The sequence below is a fragment of the Silene latifolia genome, chromosome 11 (assembly GCF_048544455.1).
Source record: "Silene latifolia isolate original U9 population chromosome 11, ASM4854445v1, whole genome shotgun sequence".
Lineage (NCBI taxonomy): Eukaryota > Viridiplantae > Streptophyta > Magnoliopsida > Caryophyllales > Caryophyllaceae > Silene > Silene latifolia.
The window spans coordinates 28,865,358-28,887,775 of record NC_133536.1 but is presented as its reverse complement, the minus strand read 5'-3'; positions in this window follow the sequence as shown (position 1 = coordinate 28,887,775).

Sequence of the window (22,418 nt, the reverse complement as noted above, 5' to 3'; positions counted from 1 at the left end):
ACTCCCCGAGGAGGAGTCGGAGTTCCTCAAGAAACACCCTTTTTTTTAAATAGCATGCATGTAGGTAGAAAATGGAAGGATGTGAAACCATCGTACTTGGCACAATTTGAGTTGGTGACGGGTTGTCACTTGCAAGAAGACCGAGAATTCGACGAGGACTACAAGTATAACCTTTAATTGGCCAAAACCCTGACATGATAGGTCGGTTTGAAAAAGGAAATCACGCATTTCGAGGCCAATTAAAGAAGCGGTATTTGAAATTGCAAGAAAAAAATGAGCACACGAGGTAAATGACTCCCAGCCTGTGGGTAGGCACTCTACACCTGCACCGGCTGGGAAGTTTCTGATGTTGAATAATGAAAACAAAGGAAACCAAGTGTAAAGGGTCTCCCAGCCGGCCTATCGGCCACCGGTACATGCACCGGCTAGGAAGTTCCTGTTTCAATTTAAAAAAAAAATCGAAGTTGATTTGTGGAGAGTTCCCCAGCCGGTAGGCCGGCAGCCGGTCGCCGGTTGGGAGCACCATTATGACGAGAAATGCTGAAAATGACAAAAGGGGGAGCTCCCTGCCGGTTGGCCGGCAGCCGGTCCACCGGCTGGGAGCACACTTATGAGGAATTAAAGACCAAGGGTGATCTCCCAGCCGGTAGGCCGGCGGAAGGTCCCTGCACCGGCTGGGAACACTCTGATTGTTTGGTTAAAAAAATCGAAAAAGCATGTTCTCCTAGCCGGGGTACCGGCGGTCGGTCCACCGACCGGCTGGGAGTACACTGATTGTAATTAAAACCGCACAACACACACTCAACCCTTCACAATTTTTCGACACTCCTCTCACTAAACCTCCCCCCCTTTTCTCTCTCAAATCTCCACTAAATCACCACCCAATAACTCCCTTTCACTAACCCTTTCACCCCATCATCCATGGCACCTAAAAATCGGGTTCGTCGGGGCGATTTGGCTCTCCAACAAGCGGAGATCGTGGAGGCGGCGGCATCCGACATGAGACTCGATCCGGATTTTATGGGACTCCTATTCTCCTCCGTCACTATGAAAGGTAAATTTGTATTGTTTAAAAGCGTCCCCTTCACCCAACTCACTTTATTGACCGCCAATCCATGAGGGGCCTAGGGTTAGACCGTGTCACACTCGATTTATTTGAGGGAGTCGGGATGCAGAAAATGTATGACCTTTGTGAGAAAACTTATGCCCAACTTACTTGGGAATATTTAAGCTCCCTTAGAATAGACAAGCACCGGAGAGACGGAAAGGTAGCATTTTTATACTTCCATTTTCTAAGTAAGGATTACTCCCTTACCCTTCCTACCTTTGCTGAGCATTTTGGGCTAGACCCCGAGCCCTCCTCACAAAGCACCGGATAACTTTGACCATGGGCTTATTTGAAAGGCCATCTCCGGTCTTGATGATCAAAAGGGGATGAAGAAACCGGCAACTACATGTCATAATACCGCCATAAGGATTTTGCACCGTTATATGGGTTGGACCGTCTTTGGGAGAGATTAGCCCCATAATTTTCGGACGGAGGAGTTGGAAATTCTTGGCTCCTACTTCCATTCTAACCCTATGACTTTCAAAATTTGTGTAGCCCATCATGTGGCTCTTCACGTAAACAAACTTTGCAACTCATCGGCCCAATCAACACCAATTGTCGTGGGTGGCATCATTATTCATTACCCACCTTGCAAATCGCCTAGTCCGGAATCTTAATTTGAGTGGTATGAACCACATCTACGGGGACACCATGCTCACAAAGGACTATATCCAATACAATCTTAATTGGATTAAAAAGAACCCGCGTGACCGGAATAATATTGGCAAATATGGGTCAATGGAGTGGACAAGAACTCAGTGCCACTCCCAAATGCTCAAAAGATGAAAATAGTGCCAAATTCCAAGCATTACTTGTTGGAAATTGAAGCGAGCGAAGAAGCTACTACCGCTCAAACCCAAAACCCGAACCTCACCTACGGGCGTGAACACAATGTCACTGCCCAACCCACCTTGCGATACAACATGCCATCTACCCCCTTCTTCCAAGGCCCGTTCCAACAACCTTGGTCCTTTCATCAAGGTGAAGGGTCGTCGAGTCAAGAACCGCCTCAACCACCTCCACTACCCCCTCACTTGTGGAATTTATGGATAACATGATCTTGGGGATGCAAACGGCCGCAAGTGAGTGGACTGCCATATAACAAAGGTTGGACCGGCTCTACTTTGACCAAGCGGTTGGTCAATTCCCCGTGTATGATGACTACATGAGGCGGGGATACAAACATCCATTCGGCCTTCACCCCTCTTACTACTTTCTCCCAGACGGTGGGCATCCTACCGATGGAACCTTCTTCTATGGGGACATTAACCTCCGGCCGGACTATTTCAACAACCCGGTCTTCCCCACTCCAGCCTCTAATCAAGGAGAGGGGCATGACACTCAATGGTTCGGAGGAACCCTATCCGTCTTTGGTGAAGGCGGGAATATTGGAGTCTCGGGGGCGGACAGGGATGTTGACATTGACTTGACGGTTGGAGGATATGACACGGGTGGCTTCTCTATGCCGATGAACAAGGATGACTTCATCCGTGAAGCCGAGTTCGGGGGCGGGCATGATGAAGATAATGATGACAGTGCGGATTCCGACACCGAGGAGGCCTAGTAATGATGGTGATCCTCACTCCCGTTCCAATCCAAATGCCAAGTATAATCCTTTTAATCCAAATCTCCCATTCATATTTCATTTCCGCATGCATTTAGTTAGTTGTAATATATGTAGAATATGTGTGTCATCTAGTTGCATTTCATATAGTTGCATTAAATTTAAATTTTTGTAAAATACGTCACATGTAGTACATAAATCATCACTTGGATGAAAACCTTAATGAAACTTTCATTACTACAATCAACATCCCAAGCAGTAACAACAACATTAGCCTGCACACAAATCCCCTCTAGTTTATCGTTATCGTCGAAGAGCAAATCATAGCATTATTGTTGGGTGTAGTTCTAAAAATTCAGTTGTGGTGTCTGAGCGGCCTAATAATATAGCCACTCCCTAGCTAATGCTACCCTCAGTTACGGACGAAACCACGGGCGACACGCTAGACTGCTTCTACAGCCTGGCTGATGGTCAAACTGTGAGGCTTAACCGAAAAAACAGCCTGCAAGTTCCCGATACAGCCACGTGTATCGCTTCGACTATGGGATGGTTAGGGTGGGTATTTTGATACCAAGGACGGTAGAGTCTACTTGTCCAACCCGTTTCTCATAGACGTTGTAAAGCTGCCCTCCATGGAGACGTTACCTTTGGTTCTTGGTGTGAGACGAGATCTGATTACCAATGACATTCTTCATTTCAAAGTGCATATTTCTGATTACGCCACCCATTAGGACAGATCTGAGCTTGATCCTTACTATTTGGAAAAGCCTGAACACATGATTTACCATCTCTCCAACTTGTCTCTTTCCTCTGCTGACCCTCGCGGTTGTGACTGTGTCGTCATGGCTCTCCAAGGAGATGATTACAGGCGCCTTGCTGACTGTCCCATTTCTCGGCAATTCACTCAGGATACTGATTTTGATGGTCTAGCCGATCAATTTTATCCGAATTGTTGGACGGGGCTCCAAGAGGATTATGTCCACTTCCCAGGCCTATCATACAACCAGGTGGGGTACGATAAACGTAGAAACTTGTTATATGCCATGTTTGATGATAGTGGGATCCTGGCTTTTGAACTTCTACGAGACAGGGGACGAAGGTCTAAGATGGTCTTTAATTTACGTAAAGAGACCCTTGTTTATCAGCTCAAGCGTGCCTTCGAGGAACAAGGGAGTGAGGCCTTGAAGGACTTGAGAAACAAGTGCAAGACAAGATATTACATTGTATGCCTCGAGAATGGCGACCTTTTGTTAATTGTGAGATTGAAGAGACCCAATTTGATTAGTTATTGTTGATGATGCCTTAAGACAAATTAATCTCATTGTTATTTAATTGTGTGCCTCTTAAGTTTTAACCATGTAGTATGAAGCTCCAATTGTCAATTCAAGGTTATCAAGAATGTCATCATGAAGATCAAAGATGAAGATTGTCATTAGTGCTAAAGTCATGTGTTGTAAGGTGATCGCTTAACACGAATTTACTTTTAGGTGCAAAAACAAAATTGATCAACAAGATTAATTAAGGCTCGTCTTTGAAAGAAATATTTCGAAAATATTTGAATCTTTGTTAAAATGCTTTCAATGTTCACAAATGTTTTCTGGAAATATTTTGAAGTCTTTTAAGAAAATTGAGCTTTCAATGACTTGCTAAGGAGTTTGCTTGCACAATAAGACACTTACTATAAATGAGTTGTTTGCTTTTACATTTATGGAAATCTTTATGGCTTGTTTCTTGATGGAAAACCCAACCTATTTTTGTGTGTGTGCACAACCTGATTTCTTGCAATCTTAGGCACCGATTTCTTGAGGAAGAATACTCGGTTGCTTGGTGAAGATTTCGGTTGGCTTTTGCATATTGCCGAAGCAAACTACTTACATTATTTTTATCACTTGTGCTTATAAGTGTAAGATATTTTAATGTAAAGTATACTACATGAACATTATAAATAGCCTGCTTAATTCATTTTTACAAGTGTGCAATAACGAGTTTTAAACTGAAAAAGACTTAAGCTTTCAATCGAGTAAATTAACTTTGCAAAACCGTTTATCATTTCAAATCTTTGAATCATTTTGCAAGTTTGTTTATTTATCTTTTAAGTCTTTTATTGAGTTATTGTATTGCACCTAGTCGTTTAGTCGTGTTCAAGGACACCGTGTTTTGTACTTAAACTTTATCTCCTCCGTTCAATTAAGTGAACAACATTGAGATAAGTGGAGTCTTGTAACAACCGGGTAGAACCAAACCAAAGTCTTAAGATAGAGTTATCCTTAAGCATGAGGTCTTCGAAGCGGATTAGCTTTTGAGCATGAAGTCTTTCGGCGGAGTAGCCCAAAGCAAAAGTCTTATTGCGGAGTAGCTTTAAGCACGAAGTCTTTCGGCGGAGTAGCCCAAAGCAAAAGTCTTGGAAGCGGAGTAGCTTTTAAGCATTAGCAACCGGAGTAGGTTGGGGAGTTGTTTTATTATTCGGGGTGGTCTTAGTTTGTATGAGTTTACTTCTGAGACGTTTAATAAAATAGCGCTGGACGTAGGTCGCGGAGTAGTGACCGAACCAGTTTTAAAAACATCGTTTGTCGTGTCTATTTCGTTTTATTTCCGCTGCACACTCTACTCACGTTTTTATCTACAGAATCAACTGTTGAGTACACTGTAACTTCTGCTTGCTGAATCGTTGTTGAATACTTATAACTCTCTAGTTCTAAGTATCGACTTCTCCTTTCATCTAAGCATTGTTTAAAGTGTTTAAGAGTTTTAAAAGAAGCTTTCATTAAGCTTAAATTTTTAAATAGACACCTAATTCACCCCCTCCCTCTCTTAGGTGCTCTTGCCCGTGACTCTTCAATTGGTATCAGAGCATTGTGCTCTTGATAGCTGGTTAATTACCAGAGAGTTGATCCTATAGTCATGGACGGGAAACATACTAAGTACCCTATCTTCAAAGGGGATAACTACTCCTGGTGGAAGCACCGTATGGAACACTACGTCAAAAGTACGGATTATGAGTGTTGGGTCATTATTCAAAAGGGTCCCCTTGCTATAACGGTTACTGACTCTGATGGGAACATTGCCGTAAAAAGTGAGGAAAGTTATGTCGAGGCTGACTATTGTAAAGTCGAGAAAAATTATAAAGCCATGTCGATTCTTCAATATGGTATCGGTGAACAAGATATCAATCGTATCTCCGGATGTACCTCGGCTAAAGAGATTTGGGACACCTTAAACCTTGCATATGAAGGAACGCCTCAAGTCAAGAAGCATCGTATTGACCTTCTCATGCAACAATATGAGATGTTCAATATGATGAAAGATGAGTCAATCAATGGTCTTTCTTCACGCTTTTCTAGTATTGTCAATGAACTTAAAAGTCTAGGTAGAGAGTTAGATTCCGAGGATATAGTCCGAAAGATCCTTCGTAGCCTAAGTGATAAATGGCAACCAAAGGTGACGGCTATTGAGGAGGCTAAAGATCTGTCCAAATTATCCTTCAATGAGCTAATGGGTTCACTCATGGCACACGAGTTAAGTCTCGCAAAGCGCTCGGGTGAAAGTTCCAAAGCTAGAGGTTTCGCTCTCAAATCAACCTCAAGTGATGAGGAAGATGATGGAGATAACGAACAAGCTATGTACTCACGAAACATGGCGGATATGATCAATAGTCACAATCCTAAGAAGTTCAACAATGCTAACAAAAAACGTTTTCAAAAGAAAAGATCTTATTCCACGGTGGCTTGTTTCAAATGTGGTGAGAAAGGTCACCTTATCAAAGATTGCCCCAAGTGGAATGAGTTCAAATCTAGAGAAAAACGAGATTTTGCAAAGAAAGATTTTAAGCATAAAGTCATGTCTGCAATATGGGGTGTATCTGATTCCGATGAGGATGAAGTCCTTGAGGAAGAATTAGATGCCAAAGTTTGTATGACAACTCGTCTTGATCTTGACGGACCCAAGTCTTCAAAGAAAGAATCCGCACTCTGTCTAATGGCTCATTCCGACGACTCCAACGATGACTCCGACACCGAGGTAATGAATCTCAAGAACAAGGTGAGAACTCTTTCTAAAGAAAAGCTTTGTTTGATGTTTGATGATGTACTTGATAAGAGTCTTGCTAAAAATGATAAACTCTACGACTTGCAAACTCAAATTGAGGAAATTGCTGAAGAAAATGTTGGTCTTAGAGAGTGTCTAGACGAGATAAAAGAAAGTAACATCATTCCATCACTCAGAAAAGAAATTAAGAAATTGAGAAAAGAAAACCTTGTTCTCACGAATATTGCTAGCTCGTCAAAAGCAACAGTTGCCTCAACTGTTGTTTCTGATGTTGAAAAAGAAAACGAGTCTTTAATTATTCAAGTTGATATTTTGATTAAAGAACGAGACTCACTGCAAGCTGACCTTACTTTGTGTCGACATGATAATAAGCAACTTGAACAAATTGCTATGTTGCTTAGTGATGAATTTAGTCATGCTAAATCCGCTTTCGACAAAGTAGGCAAACTAAATTTTGACCATCTTGCTAAAATTGAAACATTGACCAAAGAGTTGCATGATGCAAAAGAGTTTTACAGGAAATGGGAAGGTAGCCAAAACATTTTAGACTCCCTCATAAATCAGTCCCAAAAATCTGAAGAGAAAGCTGGACTTGGTTTCAAAAGTAACAGTTCACACTGTAACTTCCGAAACCAGGAACCAAGCAAGACTGATTTTCGAAGGAGAAAATATGCAGGCCTTCCTGAGTATATTCTTTGCAACTTTTGTGGTAAGACCGGACATGTATTTAATGGTTGTCCTAACAGATTAAACGACTTAAATAGGAACATCAAGGTTACTAAAAAGGAGTGGGTTCGCAAGATTTGATTAATAATGCAACTCACAAAAAGGGATCCAAATTCGTTTGGATTCCTAAACTAACCTCTTGATTTTTTATAGGCATTAGTGAGAGGCAGCAGCAATTGGTACTTGGACAGTGGATGTTCACGTCATATGACGGGAAGTAGAAACCAATTTCTCTCACTAGAAGCCTACAATGGTGGCATCGTGACGTTTGGTGACAATAAGAAAGGTAAAATTATTGCAATCAGGAAGGTTGGTAAATCATCGTCACAATGTGTCGACAAAGTGTTGCTTGTCAAAGGTTTGAAGTATAATCTCCTTAGCATATCTCAATTGTGTGATAATGGTAATATTGTTGAATTTTTTGCTAGTGAATGTCGTGTCTTAGATGGTAATACAAGGAAAGTTGTTCTAGAAGGAAAACGTGATAAGGATGTTTATTTGACTAATCTTTTTGCATTGTCTAGTCGTACCATGTCTTGTATGAGTGGTTTGAAAAAGAACGACCCATGGCTTTGGCATAAGAGATTAGGTCACGTAAATGCTAGAACATTGAACACCCTTAAGCGACTTGACTTAGTCGACGGCATTCCTAATATGAAATTTGACTTTAATAGTTTGTGTGATGATTGTGCTAAGGGGAAGCAAGTAAGAAGCTCCTTTAAATCCAAAAAGTTCGTTAGTACATCTAAACCTCTTGAGTTACTTCATATTGATCTATGTGGTCCAATGCGTGTTAGAAGTAAAAGAGGTAGTCGTTTCTTATGTGTGATTGTTGATGATTTTTCACGATTTGTTTGGCTTCTCTATTTAAGTTCTAAAGATGGTATTTAATGAATTTTTAATTTGGTTGAAAATGGTCCAAAACAAGTTTGATAAAAAGCTCATATCTTTGAGATCCGACCATGGAACCGAATTCGAAAATTCCTCATTTATTACTTATTGTGATGAGCACCGTATTAGCCATAACTTTTCCGCGCGTGCTACACCTCAACAAAACGGGGTTGTAGAGCGTATGAACCGTACACTTGAAAACATGGCTAGGATTATGCTTATTAGTAGTAAGTTCTCAAAGAATTATTGGGCCGAAGCCGTCAACACATCATGTCACATTTATAACCGTGTTATGATCCGAAAAATGCTTAACAAAACATCCTGTGAGTTGCTTAAAGGAAGAAAGCCTAATTTATCCTATTTGAAATGTTTTGGAAGCAAATGTTTTGTTCACAACAATGGAAAGGATAATTTGGGTAAATTCGATGCTCGTAGTGATGAGGCCGTATTTGTCGGTTATTTGGATCGTAGCAAGGCTTATAAAGTGTATAATAATCGAACCATGAAAATGGAAGAAAGTGTGCATGTCATATTTGATGAGTCTAGTCTTTTTCATTCTAATACACAGGAAGAGGATGATGAAGATGATGAGGACTATGAGCTTGGAATGATCTGACATGACATGGATGATGTACATGAAGTGAACGAACAAGAGGAGCAGAATCAACAGTTGGACCAATTGTTGATTGAAGGAACTGGCCAAGAGACAGGGGGAACAGAACCACTTGAACCACAAAATGAGGCTACGACATCCAGGGGGAATGGGGGTACATTTGAACAAAATGAACAAACAGAAATAAACCCTCAAACACAAAATGAACCAGAACCAACAGTTGAGCGAACTGTTGAGTCACAACCCCAAGAAGCCTCACCATCCTTAATCGTACCAAAGAAGTGGAAACACCAAAAATCTCACCCCATTTCTAACTTGACCAGTGACTTGAATTCGGGAAGGAAAACAAGATCATCCCTCAATGATTTCTTTGCATCTCATGCGTTCCTCTCACAAATTGAACCGACGAACATCACCATGGCACTTGAAGATCCGAGTTGGGTGATGGAAATGCAAGAGGAACTTAATCAATTCAAAAGGAATGAGGTATGGCATCTTGTCCCTAAACCTACTGGTTGTACCGTAATTGGTACCAAATGGGTCTTTCGCAATAAGCTAGATTATTCGGGCAATATCGTAAGGAATAAAGCTAGACTAGTGGTGCAAGGATTTAAACAAAAAGAAGGCATTGATTATAATGAAACCTTCGCACCAGTAGCTAGGCATGAAGCCATACGTATGCTCATAGCTTTTGCAGCTCATAAAGGCATCAAACTTTTTCAAATGGATGTCAGAACGGCTTTTCTAAATGGTTATTTAGAAGAGGAGGTCTTTGTGGAGCAACCACCGAGTTTTATGAACAATGAATTTCCAAACCATGTTTTTAAATTGGACAAGGCGCTTTATGGTTTAAAACAGGCTCCAAGAGCTTGGTATGATCGCTTGTCAAAATTTCTTTTGGAAAATGGTTTTGTGCGTGGATCGGTGGATAAGACATTGTTCATAAAGTCACAGTGTGGTGAACTGTTGATTGTACAGATTTATGTCGATGACATAATATTTGGTGCAACGAATGAACTCCTTTATTTGTACTTTTCGGAACTAATGAAATCTGAGTTTGAGATGAGTATGATGGGAGAACTAGGTTTCTTCCTTGGGCTTCAAATCAAGCAAACTCAAGATGGTGTAATGATTCATCAACAAAAGTACATAAAAGAGATGCTATGTAAGTTCGGTATGACTAATTCTAAACCCTTCTCTACACCTATGGTTTCATCCACAAAGCTTGACAAAGATGAGAATGGTAAGAAAGTTGATGAAACGATGTATCGAGGTATGATCGGTTTATTACTTTATTTGACCGCTAGTCGACCGGATATTTTATATAGTGTATGTCTATGTGCTCGTTTCCAAGCTAGTCCTAGAGAATCGCATTTCATTGCCGTAAAACATATTCTTAGGTACTTGGTTGGAACGTCTAATTTGTATCTTTGGTATCCCTCACATTATCCTTTTGAACTTTTAGGATACTCGGATGCAGATTATGCCGGAAGCGTTGTTGATCGAAAGAGTACCTCCGGGATGGCTACTTTCTTAGGTTCGTGTTTGATCTCATGGGCGTCTAAGAAACAAAACACCGTTACTCTTTCAACCGCTGAAAGAGAGTACGTAAGTGCCGCATTGTGTTGCGCGCAAGTTCTTTGGGTTCGACAACAACTAAGGGACTATGGTATTATCTTTGATTCAACTCCAATTTTATGTGATAATACTAGTGCCATTAACATTTCAAAGAACCCTATACAACACTCAAGGACTAAGCATATTGACATAAGACATCATTTTTTACGTGATCATGTGGAAAAAGGTCAAATTCGTCTTAAATTTTGTAGAACGGAAGATCAAATAGCCGACCTTTTTACAAAACTGCTTGAAAGAGAACAATTCGTAAAACTTCGGTTGGAAATTGGTTTGTTGGATTCCGCGTAAAATTTTATGACGACTTGCCCTCGATGATTGACTAGAGTAAATGTTTACATGTTTTTATAAGTGATTATGTGTTAATTTTACTCAATGAATTAAATGATTAATTTGCATGTAAATCCAATGGGTAAAGATATTATTCACATGGAGCCACTAAATTACCATCCATCTATCATATCTCACTTTCCCCATTACCCATGTCCTTAGCCGCCTAAACCCACCTAAACCGGCTATACACCCTTCCTCTCAACCAATCAAATAAAAAAGCCTAAAACACTATTCACCCACCTCATTTACTACATGTACAATTTTTCAACTCTTAAATGATGACCTCCCTTCTCATTTTCAAATATTTCAAAAAATTACATCTTCCCCAAATATTCTCCAAAACCGTCTTACACATCCCTCTACCAACTGTCACTTTTACTTTCACTATAAGAGTCATGTTTCCAAAATCAACTAAGCCGAAAATATTGAAGGAAATCCGAGACTCCTACAAGCCAAAAACTACCTCGGTTGAACCACAAATCGAAAGTCTTGGATCAAAAACTACAAAATAAAAAACCACCAAAGAAACCTAGAGTCTTTGTACCAAACACCCCAATGACAAGAAAGAAATCAGTTTCTAATCGTCCTAAAACAGCGGCCGAAACAAGGAGATTCTCAAGTCGGGTTTTCAATCAAAAATTCGATTTGAATATGCTGCATACAACCGAAACCGAGGGTGAAGAAGGAAGCCCACGGGTTGTTGGTGAAGTTGATGATGATTGAAATCCAATAATTCAAGAAGTTGAGGAAGTTGATGTTGGTGTTGGTAAGGAGAGTGAAATTGAAAAGGAGATTGTTGATGAGGATGTCGAAAAGGAAGGAGATAAAAACAGTGAGGAAAAGAAAAATGAAAGTGAAGAGGAGAATGAGAAAAACAATGAGAAAGAAAAGAGTGTTGAAAAATCAATTGAAAAAGGTGAGGAAAAAGAAAAGAGTGTTGAGAAAGTTGTGGAAGAATCGGTTGAGAAAAGCAATGGGAAATCGAAATCGAAGGGAAGTGTTGGTAGTGATGAGATGCTGAAGGATATGGTTGGTAATAAAAGGCGAAAAAGGAGAGGCAAAACCGTGAGTGAGGCAACGGTTGTGGAAACAGAAATTGATACGGAGAAATTGAATGCCGTCTTCAATGTTGACGAGTTGTTCAAAGAGGAATCCGTTCCCAAATCGAAAGGCAAAGCAAAGAGAGTTATCACTCGGTTGACCTCAAGGTGTTGATCACATGTGTGACACTATGACCTCGGGAGTTTTATCACAAATGTACTTGAAAATTGATGGTGATAAACTTGCTCGTATTTGGTCGGGTATGAAAGCTACGGATGTCTCCTCCTCCTCTATGCAATCGTCTTCCTTGACACGTCTCACTAAGGATGTTATAGCCTTGTTGGATCTCCAACATGCTCAATTGGGTGAGATTGCGGGTCTTCGTTTGGAAGTGACGGGTTTGCGTAAGGAACTCAAAGAGGTTAAGGGTCAAAATGAAGAACTTTTGGAGATGGTTCATGGGTTGGTTGGAGAAGAAAAAACCGAAGAAGTCGATGATTGATCTCTTGCTCAAAACCATACCTAGCCTATGTCGTACCAAGCCTTTTGCCATAACCATGCCTAATGCCTAATAAAAACAAAAGCCTTTTTAATCCTTTTTGCCTTGGCTTTGTGTTTGTGATATATCTTGCTAATATTGGTTATGTTGTTAGTTGTTGAACAATTTGTTTTGTATAACTCTAATCCTTATTTAGACTATGTGTTCTTCCTACTTGATGATGTCAAGAGGGGGAAGTTGTTTAAAATTGCAGGTGGTGATTCAATGACTCTTAGGCTTGCGTACACCGTATCTATGTTAACTGGGCGATTAAATGTTCTACTTAGGCTAACGAAAAATTTGACTAATTTTCAATGACCATGTATTTATGCATCTTATTTTGATCATGTTTTGACTTGTTAACCTTGACCATGGATTAAGGGGGAATTGCACACTCAATTTTATTTGTCTTGCCATCATCAAAGAGGGAAATTGAAGAGACCCAATTTGATTAGTTATTGTTGATGGTGCCTTAAGACAAATCAATCGCATTGTTATTTAATTGTGTGCCTCTTAAGTTTTAACCATGTAGCATGAAGCTCCAATTGTCAATTCAAGGTTATCAAGAATGTCATCATGAAGATCAAAGATGAAGATTGTCATTAGTGCTAAAGTCATGTGTTGTAAGGTGATCGCTTAACACGAATTTACGTTGAAGTGCAAAAACAACAGTTCAACAGTTAATTAAGGCTCGTCTTTGAAAGAAATATTTCGAAAATATTTGAATCTTTGTTAAAATGCTTTCAATGTTCACAAATATTTTCTGGAAATATTTTGAAGTATTTTAAAGAAAATTGAGCTTTCAATGACTTGCTAAGGAGTTTGCTTGCACAATAAGACACTTACTATAAATGGGTTGTTTGCTTTTACATTTATGGAAATGTTTATGGTTCCCATAAACACAACCATTTATGCTTGTTTCTTGATGGAAAACCCAACCTATTTTTGTGTGTGTGCACAACCTGATTTCTTGCAATCTTAGGCACCGATTTCTTGAGGAAGAATACTCGGTTGCTTGGTGAAGATTTCGGTTGGCTTTTGCATGTTGCCCAAGCAAACTACTTACATTATTTTTATCACTTGTGCTTATGAGTGTAAGATATTTTAATGTAAAGTATACTACTTGAACATTATAAATAGCTTGCTTAATTCATTTATACAAGTGTGCAATAACGAGTTTTAAACTGAAAAAGACTTAAGCTTTCAATCGAGTAAATTAACTTTGCAAAACCGTTTATCATTTCAAATCTTTGAATCATTTTGCAAGTTTGTTTATTTATCTTTTGAGTCTTTTATTGTGTTATTCTATTGCACCTAGTCGTTTAGTCGTGTTCAAGGATCCCGTATTTTGTACTTAAACTTTATCTCCTCCGTTCAATTAAGTGAACAACATTGAGATAAGTGGAGTCTTGTAACAACCGGGTAGAACCAAACCAAAGTCTTAGGATAGAGTTATCCTTAAGCATGAAGTCTTCGAAGCGGATTAGCTTTTGAGCATGAAGTCTTTCGGCGGAGTAGCCCAAAGCAAAAGTCTTATTGCGGAGTAGCTTTAAGCACGGAGTCTTTCGGCGGAGTAGCCCAAAACAAAAGTCTTGGAAGCGGAGTAGCTTTTAAGCATTAGCAACCGGAGTAGGTTGGGGAGTTGTTTTATTATTCGGGGTGGTCTTAGTTTGTATGAGTTTACTTCTGAGACGTTTAATAAAATTGCGATGGACGTAGGTCGCGGAGTAGTGACCAAACCAGTTTTAAAAACATCGTTTGTCGTGTCTATTTCGTTTTATTTCCGCTGCACACTCTACTCACGTTTTTATCAACAGAATCAACTGTTGAGTACACTGTAACTTTTGCTTGTTGAATCGTTGTTGAATACTTCTAACTCTCTAGTTCTAAGTATCGACTTCTTCTTTCATCTAAGCATTGTTTAAAGTGTTTAAGAGTTTTAAAAGAAGCTTTCATTAAGCTTAAATTTTTAAATAGACACCTAATTCACCCCTCCCCCTCTTAGGTGCTCTTGCCCGTGACTCTTCAGTGAGGCACTATGAAATCCCAAAGGGCTTCTTCGGATCATGGGCGTAGCTACCATAGTAGCATGGGGTAGCAGCCGCTACCCCAAATCCCGAAAATTTGATGAAGAAGATGACTTTTTGCTACTCCATGTATCGCTAATTTTTGTCAAAGGATAAATAAATAATACGCTCTAAGTTAGCATCAGAATGTATGTGGCCTAGTGGTAACGTACAAGTGCATCTAAGAGGAGATGCGGGTTCGACACTTGCAATAAGCATTTTTTTCCACTTGCTAATATTATTCCTAAAATTGCCAACTCATATATAAATTATTAGTTATTAGTCTATTACATATACCGTATCATTTTTATTTTTATTAGTTATGTTTGATGGTCATACGAATTGTTCTTGCAAAATAAACGCGTGATGAAAGTCTTAACTACCTAGGATTTCAGGCACCGTCATTCCCGTCAACAACAACTACCATGTCAATAATCGCGAAAACATTTTTTTAAAAAAAAATTGAAAGTGTGGTTCTTATAGACAATAAAAAAATTTAAATTTTTTTTATGCTGTTATTGTGTTCACAGCTTCCCCCCTACATTCGCTACCCCAAATTTTGAATCCTGGCTCCGCTCCTGCTTCGGATGTAGAGATCCTCACAAGACGCTTCATTTCGATGTGTTTAGAATAGTTTATTCAGGCAACTTAGAACGTGTCACATCTCTCAATAACGATCGAGCCATCTTCATCGGTTGGAACCAATGGGGTCACGATATGGGAATATTTGGTATGGAGGATGGCAACGTTACTCTCTTTTATCCGTACCAAGACGAACAAGAGGAAAAGAAGGTGCCACTTTCAGCACCCCTCTTTTGGGTTGCGCCACTTTCATCCAACATTCAGTACTTGGCTCATGAACATGGTCTTGATACCGATAACTTGAGCGTCTTAGGCTAAGTAATTAACCGTGTTCAATCTAGTAACATTGATATCTTGGCTGCGATGCGAGATTTGTACTTTCCTACAAGTCGTTGGCAAATTTGGCTGTATGTGCAAATAAAAGTAATCTTTTATGTTGTATAGAGATTCGTAGCTCCAATAAATGTTAAACGAAATATGAGATTGTAAATCTTAGGTTGGGTGTTATTCCATTGATAATAAATAACCTTATATAGGTGTACAAAGAGTCCGTCCTACCACAAGTAGGATAGTCGATTAATATTAAATTACATCGTAAATATCTAGTAAGGATAGAAGTTGGTTAGTATAATATCGTCACAATTCTACTTCGTATCAATGTCTTGAGGTTGAGGAATTAGTCTTCCAGATGGGCTTGACTTTGTAGATGCCGTAAGTGTGACTTTCGGCTTAAGTTCGTCTTTGACTATGTCTTGGGTTGGACTATTGTCACACCCCCCCGCAAGTGGAGCGTACAGATTATGAACGCCCAACTTGGACAGTAAGAAGAGAAAGGGAGCTTTGCCCAATGCCTTGGTAAAAAAATCAGCTAAGTTGAGATCACTAGGAATATAGATAGGACGGATTAAACCGTTCTTGATAGCAGCACGAACAAAATGACAATCGATCTCGATATGTTTAGTGCGCTCATGAAACACGGGGTTTTTAGCAATGTGAAGAGCGGATTGATTATCACAATGAACCATCATACCGTGCTTGTGTTCAACCCCCAAATCATTAAATAATGCCCGAAGCCAAACGAGCTCACAAGTGAGAGCAGCAAGGGAACGGTATTCCGCCTCTGAAGAGAAGCGAGAAACCGTTTGTTGTTTCTTAGTTTTCCAAGAAATGGGAGAATCACCGAGCTTAATAAACCAGCTGGTCATAGAACGTCGAGAAAGGGGACAACGAGCATAATCGGAGTCGCACCAACCACGAAGTTGCAAAGTAGAAGATTTAGAAAGAAAAATCCCTTGTCCAGGGCTCCCTTTTAGATAACGAACAACCCGAAGAGCGGCCTCCCAATGAGCAACCCGAGGAGCGTTCATAAATTGAGATAGAATATGAACGGAATAAGTAATGTCAGGACGCGTAACCGCAAGATAAATTAGTCGTCCAACCAAACGGCGATACTTATCGGGTTGTGCGAGAGAAGCACTTGTCGACATAGCTAATGTGTGATTTTGTTCGATCGGAAACGCGGCTGGTTTGCAGCCTAACAGACCGGCCTCAGAGATGATTTCTAAGGCATACCTCCTTTGACATAAAACAAGACCATCACAAAGACGTGTCACCTCAATACCCAAAAAATATTTGAGCTCCCCGAGATCCTTCATATGAAAACAGCGACACAAATAAGTCTTGAAATTTTGAAGAGCATCCATGTCATTGCCAGAAATGATCAAGTCATCGACATAAATTAGAACATGAACTCGGTTCCTGTTCTTAACATAAGTGAAAAGAAAATGATCGGCATGGGACTGCTGAAACCCGTACTTAAGTAAGGCGTCAGAGAGTTTAGCAAACTAACACCTAGGAGCCTGTTTGAGGCCATAAAGAGACTTTTTAAGACGACAGACAAGATTAGGATTAGAATGACGAAATCCATGAGGCAATTTCATATAGACAACCTCATCAAGATCACCGTGCAAGAAAGCATTGTGAACGTCCATTTGATGGACGTGCCATCCACGAGCAACGGCAACAGCTAAGAAAGACCGAACAGTGATCATTTTCGCCACGGGAGCGAATGTTTCGTCATAGTTGATCCCTTCAACTTGGTGATTACCAAGTATCACTAAACGGGCCTTGAGGCGTTCAATTGTTCCATTTGCATTGTATTTTATACGATAAACCCATTTGTTGCCCAAAGCTTGTTTGTGAGGTGGTAATTCTTCCAATACCCAAGTATCATTTTGTTCCAATGCATTAATTTCTTTCATCATGGTATCACGCCAACCCGAGTCAACAATTGCTTCTTTAAAGTGGCGTGGTTCATGGTCTACAGTTAAAGCAGCAGCAAATTGCCTATGTCGATTTGAAAATCGACTATAATTAACATAATGAGTTATGGGATAGCGAGTACCTGGAGGTGATGGAACGGTAGGAGACGCGAGAATGGGACTGAGAGTATGTATCGTGTGTGTGTCAGTAGCAAAACCTTTGAGGCGAGATGACGGCCACTTTGTTCTAAATCCTCGACCCATTAGATTATTGGTAGGTTGATCAGATTGATCATCAGAATTAGGTAGAATAGGCGTATGAGGCGCCTGTATTGAAGGGGCAGTAGCAGCTGCGTCGGTAGTGGGAGAGGAAGTAATTTCTGGTGTGGAAGCTGCACTGGCTATCGGCTCACCAGGAGGGTTTATAAGTGGAACCGTAGATGGTGGGGGCTCGACATCGTCATCGAAAACAGGGGGCAAAACAGAGGAAGGCGTAGAAGAATATGGAAATTCAGTTTCAAAAAATTTAACATCACGAGAAACGAAGTGCTCATTGGATTCGATATCATAGACCTTCCATCCCTTCTTCCCGAAAGGGTACCCCATAAAAATGCATCTTCGACTTCGACTGGCAAATTTATTTCCTTTATGTCGTTGATCATGGACATAGCATAAGCAACCAAATACCCGAATGGAGTCATAAGACGGATATTTGTTGAATAAGAGTTCATAAGGAGTCTTATTGGCCAGTAATGGCGAGGGAGTCCGATTAAGGAGATGACAAGCAGCCATTACTGCTTCTCCCCAAAAATCGCGAGGTAGAGAGCCTTCAAATAACAAGGCACGAGCTATATTTAATATGTGACGATGTTTGCGTTCTACTCGACCGTTTTGCTGAGGAGTACCGACACAAGAGGTCTCGAATATTATTCCGTTTTTGGCGAAATAAGGCTTTAAGGGCGAAAATTCAGTTCCATTATCGCTTCTAATGGTTTTGATTTCTTTATTTAACTGACGTTTCACCATTGCAAGAAATTCCAAAAACAAACGCGGAACATCATCCTTGGTTCGTAGGAGATATACCTATACCCCGCGTGAATAATCGTCAACGAGCGTTAAAAAATAATGAGCACCGGTTGAAGATGGGGTGCGATAGGAACCCCATAAATCACAATGAAGTAAATCGAAAAGAGAATCTGCTTTATTAGTACTCCGATTAAAACTAAAACGAGTTTGTTTTGCTCGTAAACATACATCACAAGCTTTATTTGATAATTTGCTAGAAAAATTAATAGTAGGTAGTAAGTTTAGAACTTCTCCGGAAGGATGTCCCATTCTTTTATGCCATAAATCCATGGAAGATGAATGATCGATGTTGAAGACAGTTTCACATGACACACCACGGTAGAAGTAGAGTCCATCCTCGCGTTTACCCGCTCCAATCATCCTCGTCGTCTGTCGGTCCTGAATGACACAAAACGATTTAGTACATTGAATAATACAATCTAGTTCATCAATTAATTGTAAGACTGAAATTAAATTGCAGGTAAGGCCTTGGACATAAAGAACATTTGAAATTATAATACCCCCATCAAGGACTACACGACCCTTATGATCAGCAGAGGTCGTGACCCCATTTGGAAGGCCAACGAGAACGGAATCAATCTTCGTTAAATTAGATAGGTTAGCAAGAGTTCCTGTGACATGGTTTGTTGCGCCGGTATCGAGTATCCAAGCGTTCTTACCATGGAGGTGATCCTTAGCTTTAGGTATATTCAAGAGATCAAGCAATTGCTGCCATTGATCCGCGGTTAAACCAGCAACTGCGGAAGAGTCAGGAGTCGGACGAGAGTTACTTGTACTGCCTTCGGTGTATGTTGTGTTTTATGCGAGCACCACCGCGGCCACGACCTGAATTGGACGCTCCTCTGCCACGACCACCTCTAGTACTGCCTCCCCCTCAGTTCGACGGACGAGGACCCCGTGGTTGATCACCCCACCAGTTAGGGTATCCGTGAAGAAGAAAACACATACTTTCGTCGTGACTATTACGATTGCAATGAGTGCAATGCTTGTCAGAATTATCAGTAGACTTGCCTTTCGTTTTAAAATCAGATTGTATTTGGAAAGCAAGAATATTATCTGCCTCATCAGTGACAGTAGGAGTGCTCGTAATGCGCAGTCATTCCTCTTGAATAACGGCTTGATAAGCACGATTTACCGAAGGAAGTACGACAGTGGAAAGCAAATTGGAACGAAGATTAGCATAATAAGTACTGTCAAGGCCGGACAAGAACTTATGTAATCGTTTATTTTCTTGAAAAATGCCAAATTTTGAGGCAAGATTACAGCTACAATTACCACATTCACATCTAGGTACAATTACCACATTCACATCCAGGTAATTGTTCATAATTAGCAATATCGTCCCATAGATGTTTCAGACGGCCAAAATAGTGAGCAACTGTCTCTGTCTTAGTTTGCTTGCAATCTGCTAAAGCTGTCTCTAATTGTTGGACGCAAATGCCGTTGACCACACAGAAGCGATCTTTAATGTCTTTCCATAGGAGAGCAGCATCTTCATAGTACGAAATAGTGGTACGGAGGGATGGTTCAATCGTGTTCATAATCCATGAAACTAGCATGGAATGAACCATATTCCAGTCATCAAGATTGGATGTGGGTTTGGCAATTGTTCCGTCAATGAATCCAAACTTCCGTCTGGCTTTGAGCGCAAGACGAATAGACCGAGCCTATTCATCATAGTTTTCGCCGCGAAGCTGGACGTTAGTGATAAGATTGCCAGGATTATCTTGGCTCCCAAGATGAAAAGGAGACACGATTGGATTTGGTGGTGGATTTGGTGGAGAAGTGGAAGCAGCGTCGCCGGACATTGTGGTAGGATGGAAAAGAGTTTGTTTTAATTGATGATTGGTTTCCTGGTAACTGATACCATGTTAAACGAAATATGAGATTGTAAATCTTAGGTTGTGTGTTATTCCATTGATAATAAATCACCTTATATAGGTGTACAAAGAGTCCGTCCTACCACAAGTAGGATAGTCGATTAATATTAAATTACATCGTAAATATCTAGTAAGGATAGAAGTTGGTTAGTATAATATCGTCACAATTCTACTTCGTATCAATGTCTTGAGCTTGAGGAATTAGTCTTCCAGATGGGCTCGACTTTGTAGATGCCGTAAGTGTGACTTTCGGCTTATGTTCGTCTTTGACTATGTCTTGGGTTGGACTATTGTCACAATAAATGTCTGATTCTATGTTGCTCGGGCTCGACAATATCACCTCGTGTACCCGTCTCGTGCACCAGACACTTGGATATTTCATTTTAGAGACCAAAATAAACATGGTTTTTCATACACAAAGTCAAATCCAACCCTTGAACACGAACCAGTATCCTATTGTAACACCCCGGTTTATGAAGGAGCCTTTGGCAAGACATTCCCTAATAAACCGAACTGTTACCATCTCGGTTTCCCGAGGTAGTGAATAACAAATTAAACTCCAAGGCAATTTATTTAACATCTTAACTTAACTATTACAAATTCTCCTTTTAAATTAAATTACAAGAACTGACGTAAATAAAAGTGAAGTCTTCTAGGTGATGAACTAGCCACTAGGTCATCGATCCGATGTCTCACGCCCATCCAGCTCCCGTCCTATCTCATAAACCTGTCAAGTCTGCTCCCCATAAAACGGTTCATCACAGGTGTTCACGAATACACAGGGTCAACCACGAGGTTGAGTAGGGAAAACAATAAAACAGTAAATATGATATGCATGATACTCCGTCACCTCCATCTCCACCTCAACTCATCACACACAACCCCAAGCACGCCCACCATACCGATCCCGGTAGACTATATATATCGACCGTAGTCGATCTCCGCCGCTTCGCAGCGGAGGACACCAGGGCAAGTCCTGCAGAACCAGCCTGGGCCTTATCACAACATCACATCATATCTCATCATCGTCACCACCACACCATCCTCCAACTCCAATGCATATGCAATGCTCAACAGTAATCAATGCAACATGATATGTATATCAATGAATGAAATCATGCCAGCTATCAAAATAATGAAATAGCATAATCAACACGAACAGTTCAGTCAACCACACTCCAGTGTATGAATCATGACATAAATTACAACCACACACAAGTCATCGATCACAGCTCGGTCACATGTAACACAACAACTCAACACAATTTAACAACACCGGTAAGTCAAGTGTATTTCCCTACCTCAGAGCTGCAGTCAAATAGTCGGAAGCTCGGTGATAATCCACAATAATTCGCCCTACGAAAGATAATGAAATGATAACCCATTACTTAACTATTCCCGTTCCCAAAATAGAAGTTACTAACAATAGAATTTCTTAAAATGGAAACTTTCCCGATATAGTAACTTTTCTCTTTTAACCAACCCGACTCAAAACCCGACTTGAACATTTTAAATAACTCGGGAGTTAAATTAAATAACTAATTTAGATGACTCGGAATTAAATTAAATAACCATTTTAATGAGTTAAACGATTTAAGGAAAAACCCGAGTCACACAAACAATTCAAACAACCCGTCTTTAATTATTTACTTAACTCGGGAATTAAGTTAATTAATTTAGAATTCGACCCGATACGAAAAAAAATAACGATTAAATGATGAAAAATCCGTTTAAAAACCAAAACAGCCCGCACCCCTTCACACGCGCACACACACCACCACACGCCACCTCACCACCGCGACAACCACCTGACCCAACACCCACTCTGACCTCGCCACCCACGACCACCACCAGCTGGTCGATCGCGCGGCCGGCGAGTCGAACCAGGGTCGGGCAATCGGCCGGTTCACCACCGTGCCTCCCAAAAAGACCCTTGTTCTCCCTTTACCACCACCGCAGCCATTATCATAACCCTGCCAAACCACTGCCACCTTACTCGCCGCCGCACAGTGTACCCAGACACAGTGGCGCCACCTTGTCGACCTCCCCC